General features: G+C 30.5%; 1 pseudogene; it reads left to right on the forward strand.

The window, feature by feature from the left end:
* The first annotated feature begins 5,927 nt into the window (after positions 1-5,927).
* Positions 5,928-10,180, forward strand: LOC145076017 (uncharacterized; annotated as a pseudogene).
* Positions 10,181-13,985: the final 3,805 nt, after the last annotated feature.

Genomic DNA, 13,985 nt, shown 5'->3' on the forward strand with positions numbered 1-13,985 from the left:
AGAAGTTCTACGAATGTGGAAATAATGGGCATATTTCAAAGAATTATCCAAAGAAAAACAAAGCTGCAAGACCAAATGCACCGCCGAAACCAAGGGCATTCCACATGATCCTCGATGAAGCATACAGCAACGCGAGGAATCAAGAATGAGGACTTCTTACCCAAAGATCGGATTATGCAGTAGCCATAGTTTCGTATGATGTAGCCTGGTAGAGGCATAGTCTAGGGTGAACTTTAACCCCTATGTAATTGTTTCAAGAAATAATATAAAACCTTCGTTTTGTTATCTGATGTGTTAAGTTGTGTGGTTTTCTTGTATGGTGAGTTGGAAAAACTGTGAGACAATACTTGGGACGAGTATGAGTAGGTGTGAATGGTAGTAGAGGCTTATACTACCGGAAGCACAGGACACACGCTTGGATCAGGGAAAGTCACAAGGTTACCAAGAAGCCAATAATTGAGTCCGTTTTATTCAAGCATGCCGTTACCATCGTTTCGGTAATGACTAAGAAGATTGTTGTTATTCCGACCCTAGTGGTCATATCAAATTGAGTCCGAATATGATGAGTATGATACGTGGTTTAGAGAACCAAGTTCGATGTAACATCTGACTTAAGCCGAAAGATTGAAATAAAAGATAATCAAAGCAATCATTAGAGGTATCGTGATAGTTGGTTATAGCTAGAAATGCTACCTTTGAAGATGTTATTATATCACATTAGAACATGAAGGAAGGTATAATATGCTTTGGAAGACTCTAAGAGACATGAGTCTAAGCGTTGCAACATACGATAATAGGTCATTAGAATATGACACATCGTTCCATTGTAGTAATAAAAGAACTTATCTTAAGTTCGTATCCAGTGAGGATCGAGATTGTGACTTGAAGGTCATAATCTGGAGTCTAACGTAAGATAGGGAGCAAGTGCAAGATCGAGCACCACCTACAGTCAAGGAGTCCAAAAGTTAGATACTCATTCGAAGAAACAAGGAAGTTACGATTATTACCTTGGATGAAGAGATAACGTATGGAGTTATTATACTGCCCTATTTCGTTGATGATTCCGGGACGTAATCATTCTAAGGGGGAGATAATTGTAACGTCCGTAGATTTGGGCTAGTCAATTTAGAGATAATAGGGGTCGAAAATGATGTTTTGACAAAAGATTATTTAGAATAAATAATCTTAAGCAAGTTGTAGAATATTTCTCAAGGATAACGTACATATAAAGAACGTCAAAATCCGAGTTACAACGAAGAAGTTATGACCCGTCGAAGTTTCGCGACAGAATCGACACGATACCGGGAAGCATAAATAGTGAATTTATGGTAGAGAAAATTTTAGCCTTAGCGATCTAAAAAAAGTCATAGCATACGTTAAACCGAGAACATACAAAAAAGAACACCCAAATCTGACTTCGTATGAGGAAGTTGTGAATTTTTTAAGATTTGGCTTAACAGTGTACAGCCTGAAGCTCGAATTTTAGATCGAGCGGTTTTTGGCCTACGCGACCTAAATGAGAATTGAAGATCTCATTAATAGGAACTCAACGGTAAAAAAGACAGAGGAAAACAGAGTCTGTATGTAGAAGTTATGAATTTTACGCGGACATTTAACAATATAATCTCCTCGTATTGTTAAATTTAAGATCGGTCGAGAATTAGACGACGGAGTCAAAATGAAAGTTGTAGATCTTATTTTTACCTACGTGCAGATATTAAGAATGTCAAAAATGGAGCACTATGTGAAAGTTACGGATTTTAGAAATCGGAAGTGTGTTGTGCAAAAATGGGTGATGTGGCACAATCTTGGCCATTGCTTTCTCCCCAAGTTTTGCCACTAGATGGTGACATGTGGAACCAAGTTCACCCTTTTTTCACCCTATAAATAGAACCTCTCCCACCCTCATTTTCTTTACACCTTTCCCATTATTTTTTCTCTTTACTCTCTTTCTAGAACCTCTCGCTAGCCCCGAAACCCCCTGAAAAGCCTAGGGAACCTCCCTAGCACGAGGCGGAAGCCCCGAAGTGTTCGACGGCTCCAAGAAGAAGAGCTTTTCGGCTCGGGAACGCTGCTCCAAGCAAAACCCGATTTTCTATAAAACCCGCTGTAAGTGAGCTACGCCTACGCTATTTTTAATATATCGTTTATTTAATTATAGTAACGTTATTAGGAACTTATAATAAGTACTTGGGCTATTATTATGGGTTATATAAGTATTGTTTAATGCTTATATAATAGTAATAATAGCTAGACTATTAATTAGTCTCGGTGAATAATAGACTAAACTCTAGTGGTAATAATACTAGGTTTCGTTGAAGGAAATTATTTTTTAAGAAGCGAAGCGCTGTCTGAGTTCGGATTCACCACCTTTTCAAGTGAGTGCATGGTCCCTTTCATCTTACACATAAATATGAAGTATTTTATATAAATTACGTGCTATGTGTGCATATTATCTGAATACTTGCTGTCTATGATGGACGAATGATTTTATACATGTCTTAAATGATTTAAATATATATTTATTTTCTATGTACAAATATGTTGGGATAAAACATGGGTATATGAAATAGTTGGTGTGTGACGAAATAAAATGATGAGAGATAGGTGATGATAGAAAGGTGATGATAATTAGGTGATGGATAGGTGATGATGAATCGGTGATGTAGGATGAAAGATACTATAACCTTGTCCAACAATTTGGAGATGTAGTCATCTACTAGAGTATAGATGGCGACCACGGACTATTCTAGACAACCCGTGGAAACACCAACAAACTTATAACCTGTAGGTGATGAATTACGAGTCCAGGTGATGTTATGACTGTATATTCATGTGATGATACTCTAACCCTTACTATGAATTACGAGTTCAAGCGACGTTCTAACTACATATTCATGCCTTAGGAACGAGCATATAAGGAAATGCGAGGTAAAAAGATGAGAGGTAAATATGATATAGGAGATGAACCTTAAGATAATTCTTTAAGGAATATTAAAGAAGATAACGGGGATGGGTAATCGGGTTGATTGTTTGATGTTTAAATATAATAATTATATTATTGTGGTTTGAAAACCCTATGTACTCACCAGGTTTCCCAACCTGGCCCACTCTAGCTTATTTGTATCACAGGTGTCGATACGAAGCTACTTTGCACTGAGAGATTTAAAAGAGATGTAGATCACTAGTGTAAATGAATGTAAGTTCTGTTTATGCTTATGTTTCTGTATTGACGATGACATCCCAAATGTTTTAAATAAATAAAAATACATTTCTTCGGAAATGCTTTGATAACGTATTTATCATGTTTTTCTGTGAACAAATTCTATAACATTTTTATTAAAAGAAGTACTCTGATTTTTATAAAGTATAAATAAAATCGGTCTTTTCTGGCCGTGAAAATGGAGATGTTACACCTGGTATATAGGATGATGCTATGCTAGTGACCTAGTTAGGTCGGTATCCTGGTTATAGGATGTTGCTATGATTGATGATTTGTTAGATTGGCATGACCGTTATATATATATATATATATATATATATATATATATATATATATATATATATATATATATATATATATATATACAAGTGTGATATTTATGTACACATGTTTTTTGATTTCGGGTTGGGTAGAGGCAATCATGCTTTTTATTGAAGGCCAACGTACTCAGGGCGGTCTAGATAAACTAAAAGCCCAGTAAAAGGATTCAGTCAGACCGAAGGCCTGACGAGCGGTCCAGATTGGTTGTAGGCCCTGTACGGCGGTTCAGACGTGCCGAAGGCTTGGAGAACAGTCCAGATAGACTGAAGGCCTGTAAGGCGATCCAGTCAAGCTGACAGCTCATTATGCATGTTGTTCTGAATTGTTATACGTTATAGATATATTTGTATGGTGTTGGTATTTTGAGGGAACTCACTAAGCTTTGTGCTTACGGTTTCAATTTAATGTTTCAGGTGCTCCAAATAACTTGGCAAGGCGAAAGCATGATCGTACACATCCTTGTGTTTTGGACGTATGGTCTTTGGGAAACTCTGATAATAAACCATTTTGAAAATACAAGTGTACTACTTATTGATTTTGAAATGTTCTAAAAAGTTTCAAATTAGCTTGAATTTTATGGACGTTACATAAATATTTTTATCTGTGTTATATATTACTTGATGAAATTTATAACAATGAAAAGACATTTAAAATACATTTCATTTATATATTTTGTATCAAGTATTATCTATCAAAAAGAAAAATATTTATGGTCAAATTTGACGAATAAAAACTTGAAAAGTCAAATATGGATAATTAATTTGGGACGAAGATAGTAATTCTTTATATATATATATATATATATATATATATATATATATATATATATATATATATATATATATATATATATATATATATATATATATATATATATATATATATATATATATATATATATATATATATATATCATTCCCGCCAACAGGATTAATTTAGGATATGTATATGAGTATAATGTTGGATTGTAATAACTTTGAATACAATACTTAAGAGTTAAGTATCAACATATTGATACATTAATCTCAACAACTATGATGATATATGTTTGATGATATGTATGTTGACTAATTACACCATGAATACCATTATGATCTAATCACAATATAAAAATAAAAATGTGATTAGTAAATATTGTTGTTAGGATTTATAAATGAAAAATATAAAAATACAAGAGCAAATAAGTTCATGGTATCACAAATATTTAACAAAATTAAGTTTTCACTTTGAAAATCTACATATACTTTTTATTTAATTTTTTAATATAATAGTAAATATTTAGGATGACACTTTTTTTAAACCGTTAAGCAAGCCACAAACCAAAACCAAAAAACTTATTAGGATGACACTTAATACGAACAAGATTTGTTTTTGTGTAGAATTTTTTTTTTCTTAAATTAAATTTAAAAGTAATTTTTTGGATAGTTAGCACATGTCTTTTAAATTTTATTCCTAAACTATATCTTTTATAATGGAACTTAAACCTTTAACTCCCTCCTTAAAAGTGGAAACACATCTTCAACATCGACACAGCTTCGAGCGTAATAGGGTGATTGAAAAAATAATTTACCGTTCTAGTACACTTTGAAAAAATATTCATCAAATTAATAATTTTTTTTTTAATTTTTTCTTTACTTTTCAATCTATTTTAATGTTTTTTTTTATTTTAAATATCCAATTTTTCTCTGTTTCTTTTCTATTTCACTTTTTTTATTTTAGCTTTTTAGCTTTTTGTTGTTTTTTAATAATTGTTTTTTAATTTTTTATTTCTATTTTTTATTTTAAATATTTGTTTTTCTTATATAAAATTTGACTATCAGATTCTAGCCCTCATAAATTAAACATATAATATATTTTAAGGTGTAAAAACTTCAACATTACACATACACTGTTTTTAAGATAAAAAAAACTCAACATTATTTTTTATTAAATAGAACACTATAATTAAAAAAATCCAAATACAATGTTACAAAAAGAAAAGCATCACAATTAATCTGAATACAAATCTAATTAGAAAATAGTCACAATAATACCATACAAAAATATTGTCTTTTTAATTATCTTGGCTTAGACGGAAATTATTTTTTATTATGCCCAAGTTGCTTACAAATTCCACAAAAGTTGACATTTCTTCATTCTTTAATATTCCATATCATTTTTTAGTCTTGTTGAACGAAGATGACATTTTTATTTTGTAATAGTTCTAAATGGTGATTTTGGCTAATATGCTTCACGAGCAAGTGGGAAGAACTTAGATGCCTAAGTAATTCTAAATTTAGAACTATTACGAAATAAAAAGGTTATCCTTGTTCAACAAGATTAAAAAATGGTATGAATATTAAAGAATAAACAAATGCCAAGTAGCGGGGCATAATCGAAAACGATGTCCGTATAAGCCAATGTAATTAAAAATATAATATTTTTATGGTATTGTTGTGACTATTCTTTTTCTTATTTTTTACAGGTAAGGATTTATTACCGATTCAAATTTAAGGTAATTATGATTTTTCTTTTTTAACAATCAATATTGGAGTTCTTTTTTTTTTAAACTGTGGTAATTTTTGTAACAACTATTGTTGAGTTTTTTTATCTTAAAAACATTGAATGTGTTGTGTTGGGTTTTTTCACCTTAAAATATATTATATGTTTAATTTATGAGAGCTAAAATTTAATGGCCAAATGTTTGTATAAAAAAGTAGATATTAAAAAAAAAACAGAAATAAAATAAATAAAAAACTGTTAAAAAAAATAACAATAAAAAGGGTAAAAAACTGAAATAAAAAACTAATAACAATAAAAAAGGTAAAAAGACCAAAATAAAAAACTATTATTTACAAAAAGAAAAACAATACAAAGGTGAAATAAAAGAAGAAAAAGAAAACTCGGATATTTAAAATAAAAAAATATTAAAAATACTCACAAGTAACGAAAATCAAAATATTAATTTAATAAATATAAATATTTTTCAAAATACAATAAAATATTAAAAGGGAAAAAATCAGTCACTGTCAAAAACTCCACCTTTGATACATTTAGACAAAAAGTGACAAAAAGAATAAAAAGTAGGGTATTGAGGGAAGAGGCATCGTTTGAAGTTTAGAGTTGCCAGGCTTACATGAGCAAATACGTGAACATGAGTCGCTTTGTAAAACTTGTTTACGGGGCTTCTAGAAACCTAGAAAGTGCCGCAGAAGGGGCAAGAACTTTTAATAGCCGTCGCAAAATTCAAACTTGGCTACCAGCCTGTCATGCTTACGTGGCTTCCTTAAAATACACGTGGCGTACCTTGTCAATGCAGTACGCCGCAAGTTATTTGACCATCATACTTATCCAATATTTAAGAAACTTATGTTTTCTCTCTGCATTTCTTTTCTGTTGTTTGTGGACGTTCGTACTAAAGTTACTTATAATAAAAGGATTCTTATGTTTGCGGGGGTCTAAGAATGGTTTATTTTTTGTGGTGTATTAGTAGTTGTGACACCTGTATATTATATGGATTTATTAAAAATAAATTTTAATTTAAATATATATAAACATTAAATATTTTATAAAATAATGTTTTTCCATAACAAAATATATTCTTTTGGAGCATTTATCAAAGAAATCAAATCGTTTGAAGCATTTATAATAGAATGATAACGTTACATATATACATAATCCATTAGAATTTGTTGGAAATTTATTTTAAGAAAATTGAAATCCCAAAAAAATGAAAATTTGAAAATAACAATTTTAAAAATCCTAGAAAATGACATGTGTCATAATAAATGAGAAGATGACAAGTGACAAAAGTATTTTCATTTATTAAGGAGGATTTACCTACCGAAGAAATGAAACTTTTTAAAAGGGTAAAAATGTAATCAACTAAAATGAAAAACACGAATTTGAAACATTGATTACTTCAGCATAAAAATGGAATAGATAATTTTAAAAATATAAAATACCATGTATAAAATATCGAGAAACTTGGATATAGAAATGGAATCCATCAATCGTACTAGTCTAAACAATCAGGAAATTAAAGAAAAAGACCATGCCAAAGTTGTTTGTAGCGAGTGCTTGAATCCCTAGCCTGACTAACGTTCTTGGCATTCATAACAAAGTTGTTAAAATCGCGATCCTAATCATTGTATCTTACAATCCTACGATCCCACCTAGGTAAATCCATACATATCTTACTAGAATCGTTTTTCGGTAAGATCACGGTAGGATCGTAGAATCAGATTGTAAGATTGTAGAATCGATCATACGATCGTTACTATATTTTTTAAAGAAAATTCTGATCTTTTTCTTAGATTAACTACAAAGAATACCCTTTATGAATTGTTTATTTTTAGGTGATGTATTTAATATGTATTTTATAAATTTTAAACTATGTATTGTTAATTGAATGGCTAACAAATGAATGAAAATGTATTTTTTATGTTTAAAATGCTTTTGGTAGGATCTTATGATCTGATTCAATCTTACGATCACAATCTTATATTATATTAAATAAATTTGTAGGCTTTATTTTGCATGGTAGTATATAAAGGAGAGTAAGGGCTTGTAAAAGTTGCTAGTTTTTGTGAATTCTCTTCCTTTTGTTCTCCATGGCCGAAACTTATTTTCTACATCCTCTATCCATGACTTTTGAAGTAAAGTGAAGAATTAAAGCTTCCTTGAGTTGTCTCCTTTAGCAATTATTTGAGTTAAGTGCTTAAAGGATTAAGACACTCAAGAATATAAGAAGGAACTAGCATTCCAAGTGCATTACTCTTGATGGTGGATACACATAGAGAAATTCAATTCTTGAACTTTTGCTATCTTCATCAACACCCCAAAACCAAATGGGTGCAAAGGCTTCAAAGGTTGTCATTCAGAAACTCTCTTTGGTTGTTCTATTTCATTCTAACCTCTATAAATAGATCCTTGATGGTTTGACTTTATTATAAACTAAAAATAAACTTGTTTATTTTATAAGACTTATGTTGTAGTTTTTATGTACAAACCTATATTTTGTATCAAGACCCGTCAGAAAGAAGACGAAAACCAAGTGCTCATTTTTTAACCTATAAGTAGCTAGTGGACATGTAACCAATTGGTTACTCTAAGTAACCAAAAAGTTGTACATAACATTAATAATCATAAAATGTGATATTAAGCTAGTTTTTGTTCTCTTTTTTTGTTATTTCCTAGAAACAACAATCCCAAATATATTGGTAATTATTATTTTCATAAAATAAAGTTTTTCCAATTAAATACAAGTGTTGATATTTATTTATAATCAAAATTACTCTAATAACTAATCCATTAATAGTAACTTGCTATAATATGTGGCGCTATATGATCATATGTTATTAGCAATATCATTGTAAAATGACTCTTGTGCATACAAGATAGTTCATCAAGAACACCCCGTTTACATTCACCCTTCGATTACTGATACTATAGATAGAGAGAAATTAGAAGACGAAATACAATCGCTTTTTATGGATTTGCATCCCAAAGTGTGTTTTCGGAAAGGTTTTTAAAATATCTTTATTCTTGACATGTGCAGATGATGTTTTGGTGAATTTGTGGTTGAGAGTAAAAATGATAGCGATAAAATACTTTGGAGGAGATTGAGGTTTAAAAGAATACCTTATTTGATTCAATCATATGTCCCTCTTATCCCTGTTCTTGATGATGGCCATAGTAATAAAAGTTAGATTTGAAAATTTTGAGGAAAATGAAAAACACAATGTTTGAAGTCAATACAATAGCTTTTATTCACCCATACATGACTCTTATGGTTTCTAGTCTTTTCTTGATTGCTTCACATAATAATGAGTGAATTCAACAAGGGTTTAATCCAATATCTTTGTGTTTAAGGGTTGGTGGTGGTGCTTTTCTATGATTATTGAACACTCAAATGGTGTTTGAAGTTGATGGAGTGAAGGTTGATGTGGCTGTTTTGAGTGTTGCGAATTAGTATTTTGGGTTAAACAATGACAAATCTATTTAACCAATTGTTGGAGATTCAATAGAAGTGATTCAAAACTTTGCTACAATAAGTGACACAAATGATTCACATATTAGTTTTGATGGTTTGGATGATAAATTTTATGTTGTTATGGTTGATGTGGATTCAAGTGAGGCTTGAAATGGCATTCGTGTTCCACTACCAGAATTTGTTAAAAAAATATGTTTTTTCAAGCTGTGAGATTACTTGTTCATGATCATGGTGTCCTTATCATAAATGTGGTTCCTCATAATTAGTTGATTTATATGAAATTTGTTCAAGAACTTAAGGATGCTTTCATAAGGTCTATAGAATAGACGTTTGGAACCAAGATAATTTTGTTCTTGTGGCCACCTTATCACCATCTTATGCTAATGACCATGATAATGCGTTCTTCAAGAGGTTAAAATTTGTGATTCATGGGGCTTATTTGGACTCCATAGTGGAATTGTGAAGCATGATATTGGCATATCAAAGAGCATCTTCTTCTATTATTCCAAGAATATGTTTATGATTAACAAAATAGGTGGTTGGCTTAAATGAAAGAGATGGGAGCATGAGGTTGACGACAATAGGTCATCATCCCTAAGAGATGGTGACCTTAAATGAAGGCGGATTCGAGGGGAAGTGTCGTGTTGGACATGAATGGAGTCGGATTGAGGGTTATCGACGATGGAGATGCCTGGAGGGAATTTTATTTCAATATGCACTGGACAATGTCATACCAGGGCTTTTTCTTTCAAAATGTACAAAACTTATTGAATGGTTCTTATAGTTGTAAAATAGGATTTTACCCTCAAATGGTTTGCACACGTTGTGATTTAACGGACCAAAAAGGACGCCATAAGGAAAATCCATTAAAAGTTTTCAAACCACAAGGAGCATCCTTGAAGACAAAAAAAAATAATAATAAAGGACCAAACTTGACTTCTTGAAAACAACATACTCCATTTTTGAAGATTTTTCATTAGTTATATTAGATGTTTTGACATTTGATTGATTTTGTTCGATGTGGGCCATGAATATTGATTAATTCAAGTCATTTAATTAGTCATGCAAATAGAATGTGCGGTAAAACAAAGATTTGTAATAGAAATGAACATACTATCATCTAAAGACTTGTAATAAAAGTACCAAATTAACAAAATTACTTCTAGTTTGACTAATTCTAGTTATTTAAGATGTTTTTACATTTGATTGATTTTTTTTAACGTGGGAGAAGAATAGTCTAATTAATTCTAGTCATTTAATTAGTTATGCAAATGGAATGTGTAGTAAAACAAAGATTTGTAATATAAATGAACTTAATATAATCCAACGACTTGTAATAAAAGTACCAAATTAGAAAAGTTGCCTCTAGATTTACAAAAACTGGTTATTGGTACCTTATCTTTGAAAAAATTACTCAAATGAGATCTAGACGAGATTCGAACACAAAAAACAGAGAAATCGATCAGAGGAGTCGAATCAACGAAGCAACCATGTGCTATGATACCATGAAAAAAATTATAACATGATTTCCCAACATGATCAACTCTATTTCAAATCAAACCAAGATGTTTACATATACTTTTACAACCAAAAATCTCACTACAAGATTCCTACACTATTCTTTACGTTTACACTCATATATAAAATTTTAATGAACAATTGAATATAAAAACGTAAAACATATAATCCTAATGTGTAACAACATCAAGAAAATATCAAGAGACAATGAGACAGTAAAATACCAACGAATGAACCTCACTTGCCCTAATCTTCCACATTGTTGGCTTATATATCGGGTTGTTAATGACCTGACATCTTGCATGATAACCCGAAAATATTACACTGAGTACCGTTTACCTATTAGAAAAATACCCTACAACACAAATATAATAGGAATATAAAACAATAGGTAATATACTAAATTCTTAGTTTGGAACATAATTTTTATTATTTCAACTTCCCCGGACAAACTAAACATTTAAAAATTATTTCACAGAAAAAGATTGTCCAAAGAGATTTTTTTTATAAAGATTCTCATGCCGAGAAGAAAAAGAGATTTAGTCAATACATTACCAATTTGATTAACATATCCAATTTTAAAAAGTTTAATAATACCATATGTAAACTTTTCCCTAATAATATGAACATTTATTTCAAAATGGTTAGTTTTATCATAAAAAACAAGATTTAATACTAGTTTTATAACAGATTCATTAATCAGATCTACTGGAACAACTTGACTAAATTTTAAATCATAAAAAAGTTTTAATACCCAAATTATTTCACAAGTTAATGAACCAAGGGCTCTATATTCAGATTCAATTTTTTTTAGAACAACTTTATTCATCAGTTTTTTTCTAGATTCAGTTGATGATCTGGAAACAGGGTATGTTTTTTCTTACTTCTACATGAAACAAGATAATCACCAAAATACACCAAATAACCACTTACTGATTTCCTAGAAAATAGACATTTAGCCCAATCAGCACCAGAAAATCCATTTAAAACAATAGAATTAGATTTTAAATAACACACTCCTTTTTTAGGACTAATTTTAATGTATATTAACAACCTTAAATCATTTCTCAAATATAACCGTCTAGGATTGTGCATAAACTGACTCAAGACTTGAACAAAATATGAAATATTAGGCCTTTGTTATAGTGAGATTAATCAATTTTACCAACCAGTTTCTAAAATTCATTAATATTTTCTAGAAGGCTATCACTACTTTGATCACGATCGTCAACAAGATTAACCTCAAGAAGATTATTAACTATTTTGCATCCCATCATTCCAAATTCATTTAATAATTCCAAACAATAGTTCCTTTGTGAGAGATAAACAACATTTGGAACATCAATAACTTCTATACCTAAAAAAATAAGTTAACTTACCCAAATCTTTAATAAAAAACTGAGGTTTAAGAAAATATTTAACTTTAGTTATTTCAGTTTCATTTTCTCCTGTTAGGATTATATCATATACATAAACCAACAAAACAACAGAGAGTTACCTATAGATTTTACAAACACAGAATAATCATTTTAGACTTTGAGTGAAACCAAAACTAAACAAAGAGACACATAACTTTTCATTCCCCTTGTGTGGAGCTTTCTATGAACCATATAAGGATTTTAAAAGTTTACAAACTCGGGTATCACCCTTACTATGATAACCTTGAGCTAATACCATGTATACATCCTCCTCAAGATCACCATATAAAAAAGCATTATTAATGTCAAACTGCTGTAAATTCCAATTCTGATTAACATCATTAGTAATTATAATCCCAATGATGACAATTTTAGCTATAGGGTAAAATGTTTTCTCATAGTCAACACCTTCGCTTTGATTGTAACCTTTCACAACTAAATGAACTTTATACCATCTACTTCACCGTTTGCTTTATGTTTTATTTTGTAAGTCCAACGACATCCAATGGGTTTTCTATCTTTAGGTATCTCAACTATTTCCCAAGTTCTATTTCTATACAGGGCTTCCATTTCAAGATTCATGGCTTTAACCCATTTGGGATTTAGAGAAACCTCAAAGTAACATTATGGTTTAATAGTCTTATTATGATTAGGTACAAAACACTTAGTTTCATTAGGTAAGTGAGAATAGTTAACAGTTTTTTCAATTCTATATTTGTATTTACCTTTAACAGCATAATCATCAAATCCCCTAGGAACACAAGACTCCATGTTAGAACGAGTATGACTTATTGAAGAAGAATCTAGAGGTATAAAATTCTCTTGACTACTTTCCTCAGTCGTGTCAGGACAACCAGGACCAGACCCATTAGTTTGAGGCACATGTGACTATCCAGGACAAAAAGTAGTATATGTTTGAATATATATGTTCTATTATGAACTTGGACATAACTAGTACATTGCAACTGATGGCCGATTCTCTAGTTATCTAGATTTAGGTCATCATTAGATAACTCACACACTACTGGCATCATTGGAAAAAGGTTCCACATACGATGACTTATCAGGGGTGTTGTCAAAGTAGAGATTGTCTATTTTAAGGCAAAAGCAGATTCATAGAACTTTAGATCCTAGGAAACAAAGAAAGGACGACAATCAAGACTCAAAAGTTTATAACCTTTTTATCTAAAGAATACCATAGAAAAATACACTTTTTAGTTCTAGATGAAAGCTTATCAGAATTTTTATGTTTACTTGAAAAACATAAACAACCAAAAACATGAAGATTATCAAAACTTTGAGTCTTTTATAGATTAATTCGTATGGAGTAACCCCTTTTAAAACATATGAAGGGTTCTATTTATCAAGAAAACAAAAGTTAAAATAGCATCACACCAATATTTTAAAGACAAACAAGATTCAAAATATAAGAGACCTTGCAACATTGGGAATATCCATGTGTTTTCTCACAACGACACCATTTTTTATGGAGTGTTAACACAAGAAGTTTGATGTAAAATTCCCTTATTCT

The sequence above is a fragment of the Lactuca serriola genome, chromosome 9, assembly GCF_051521515.1.
Source record: "Lactuca serriola cultivar US96UC23 chromosome 9, Lser_US96UC23_V15, whole genome shotgun sequence".
Classification (NCBI taxonomy): domain Eukaryota; kingdom Viridiplantae; phylum Streptophyta; class Magnoliopsida; order Asterales; family Asteraceae; genus Lactuca; species Lactuca serriola.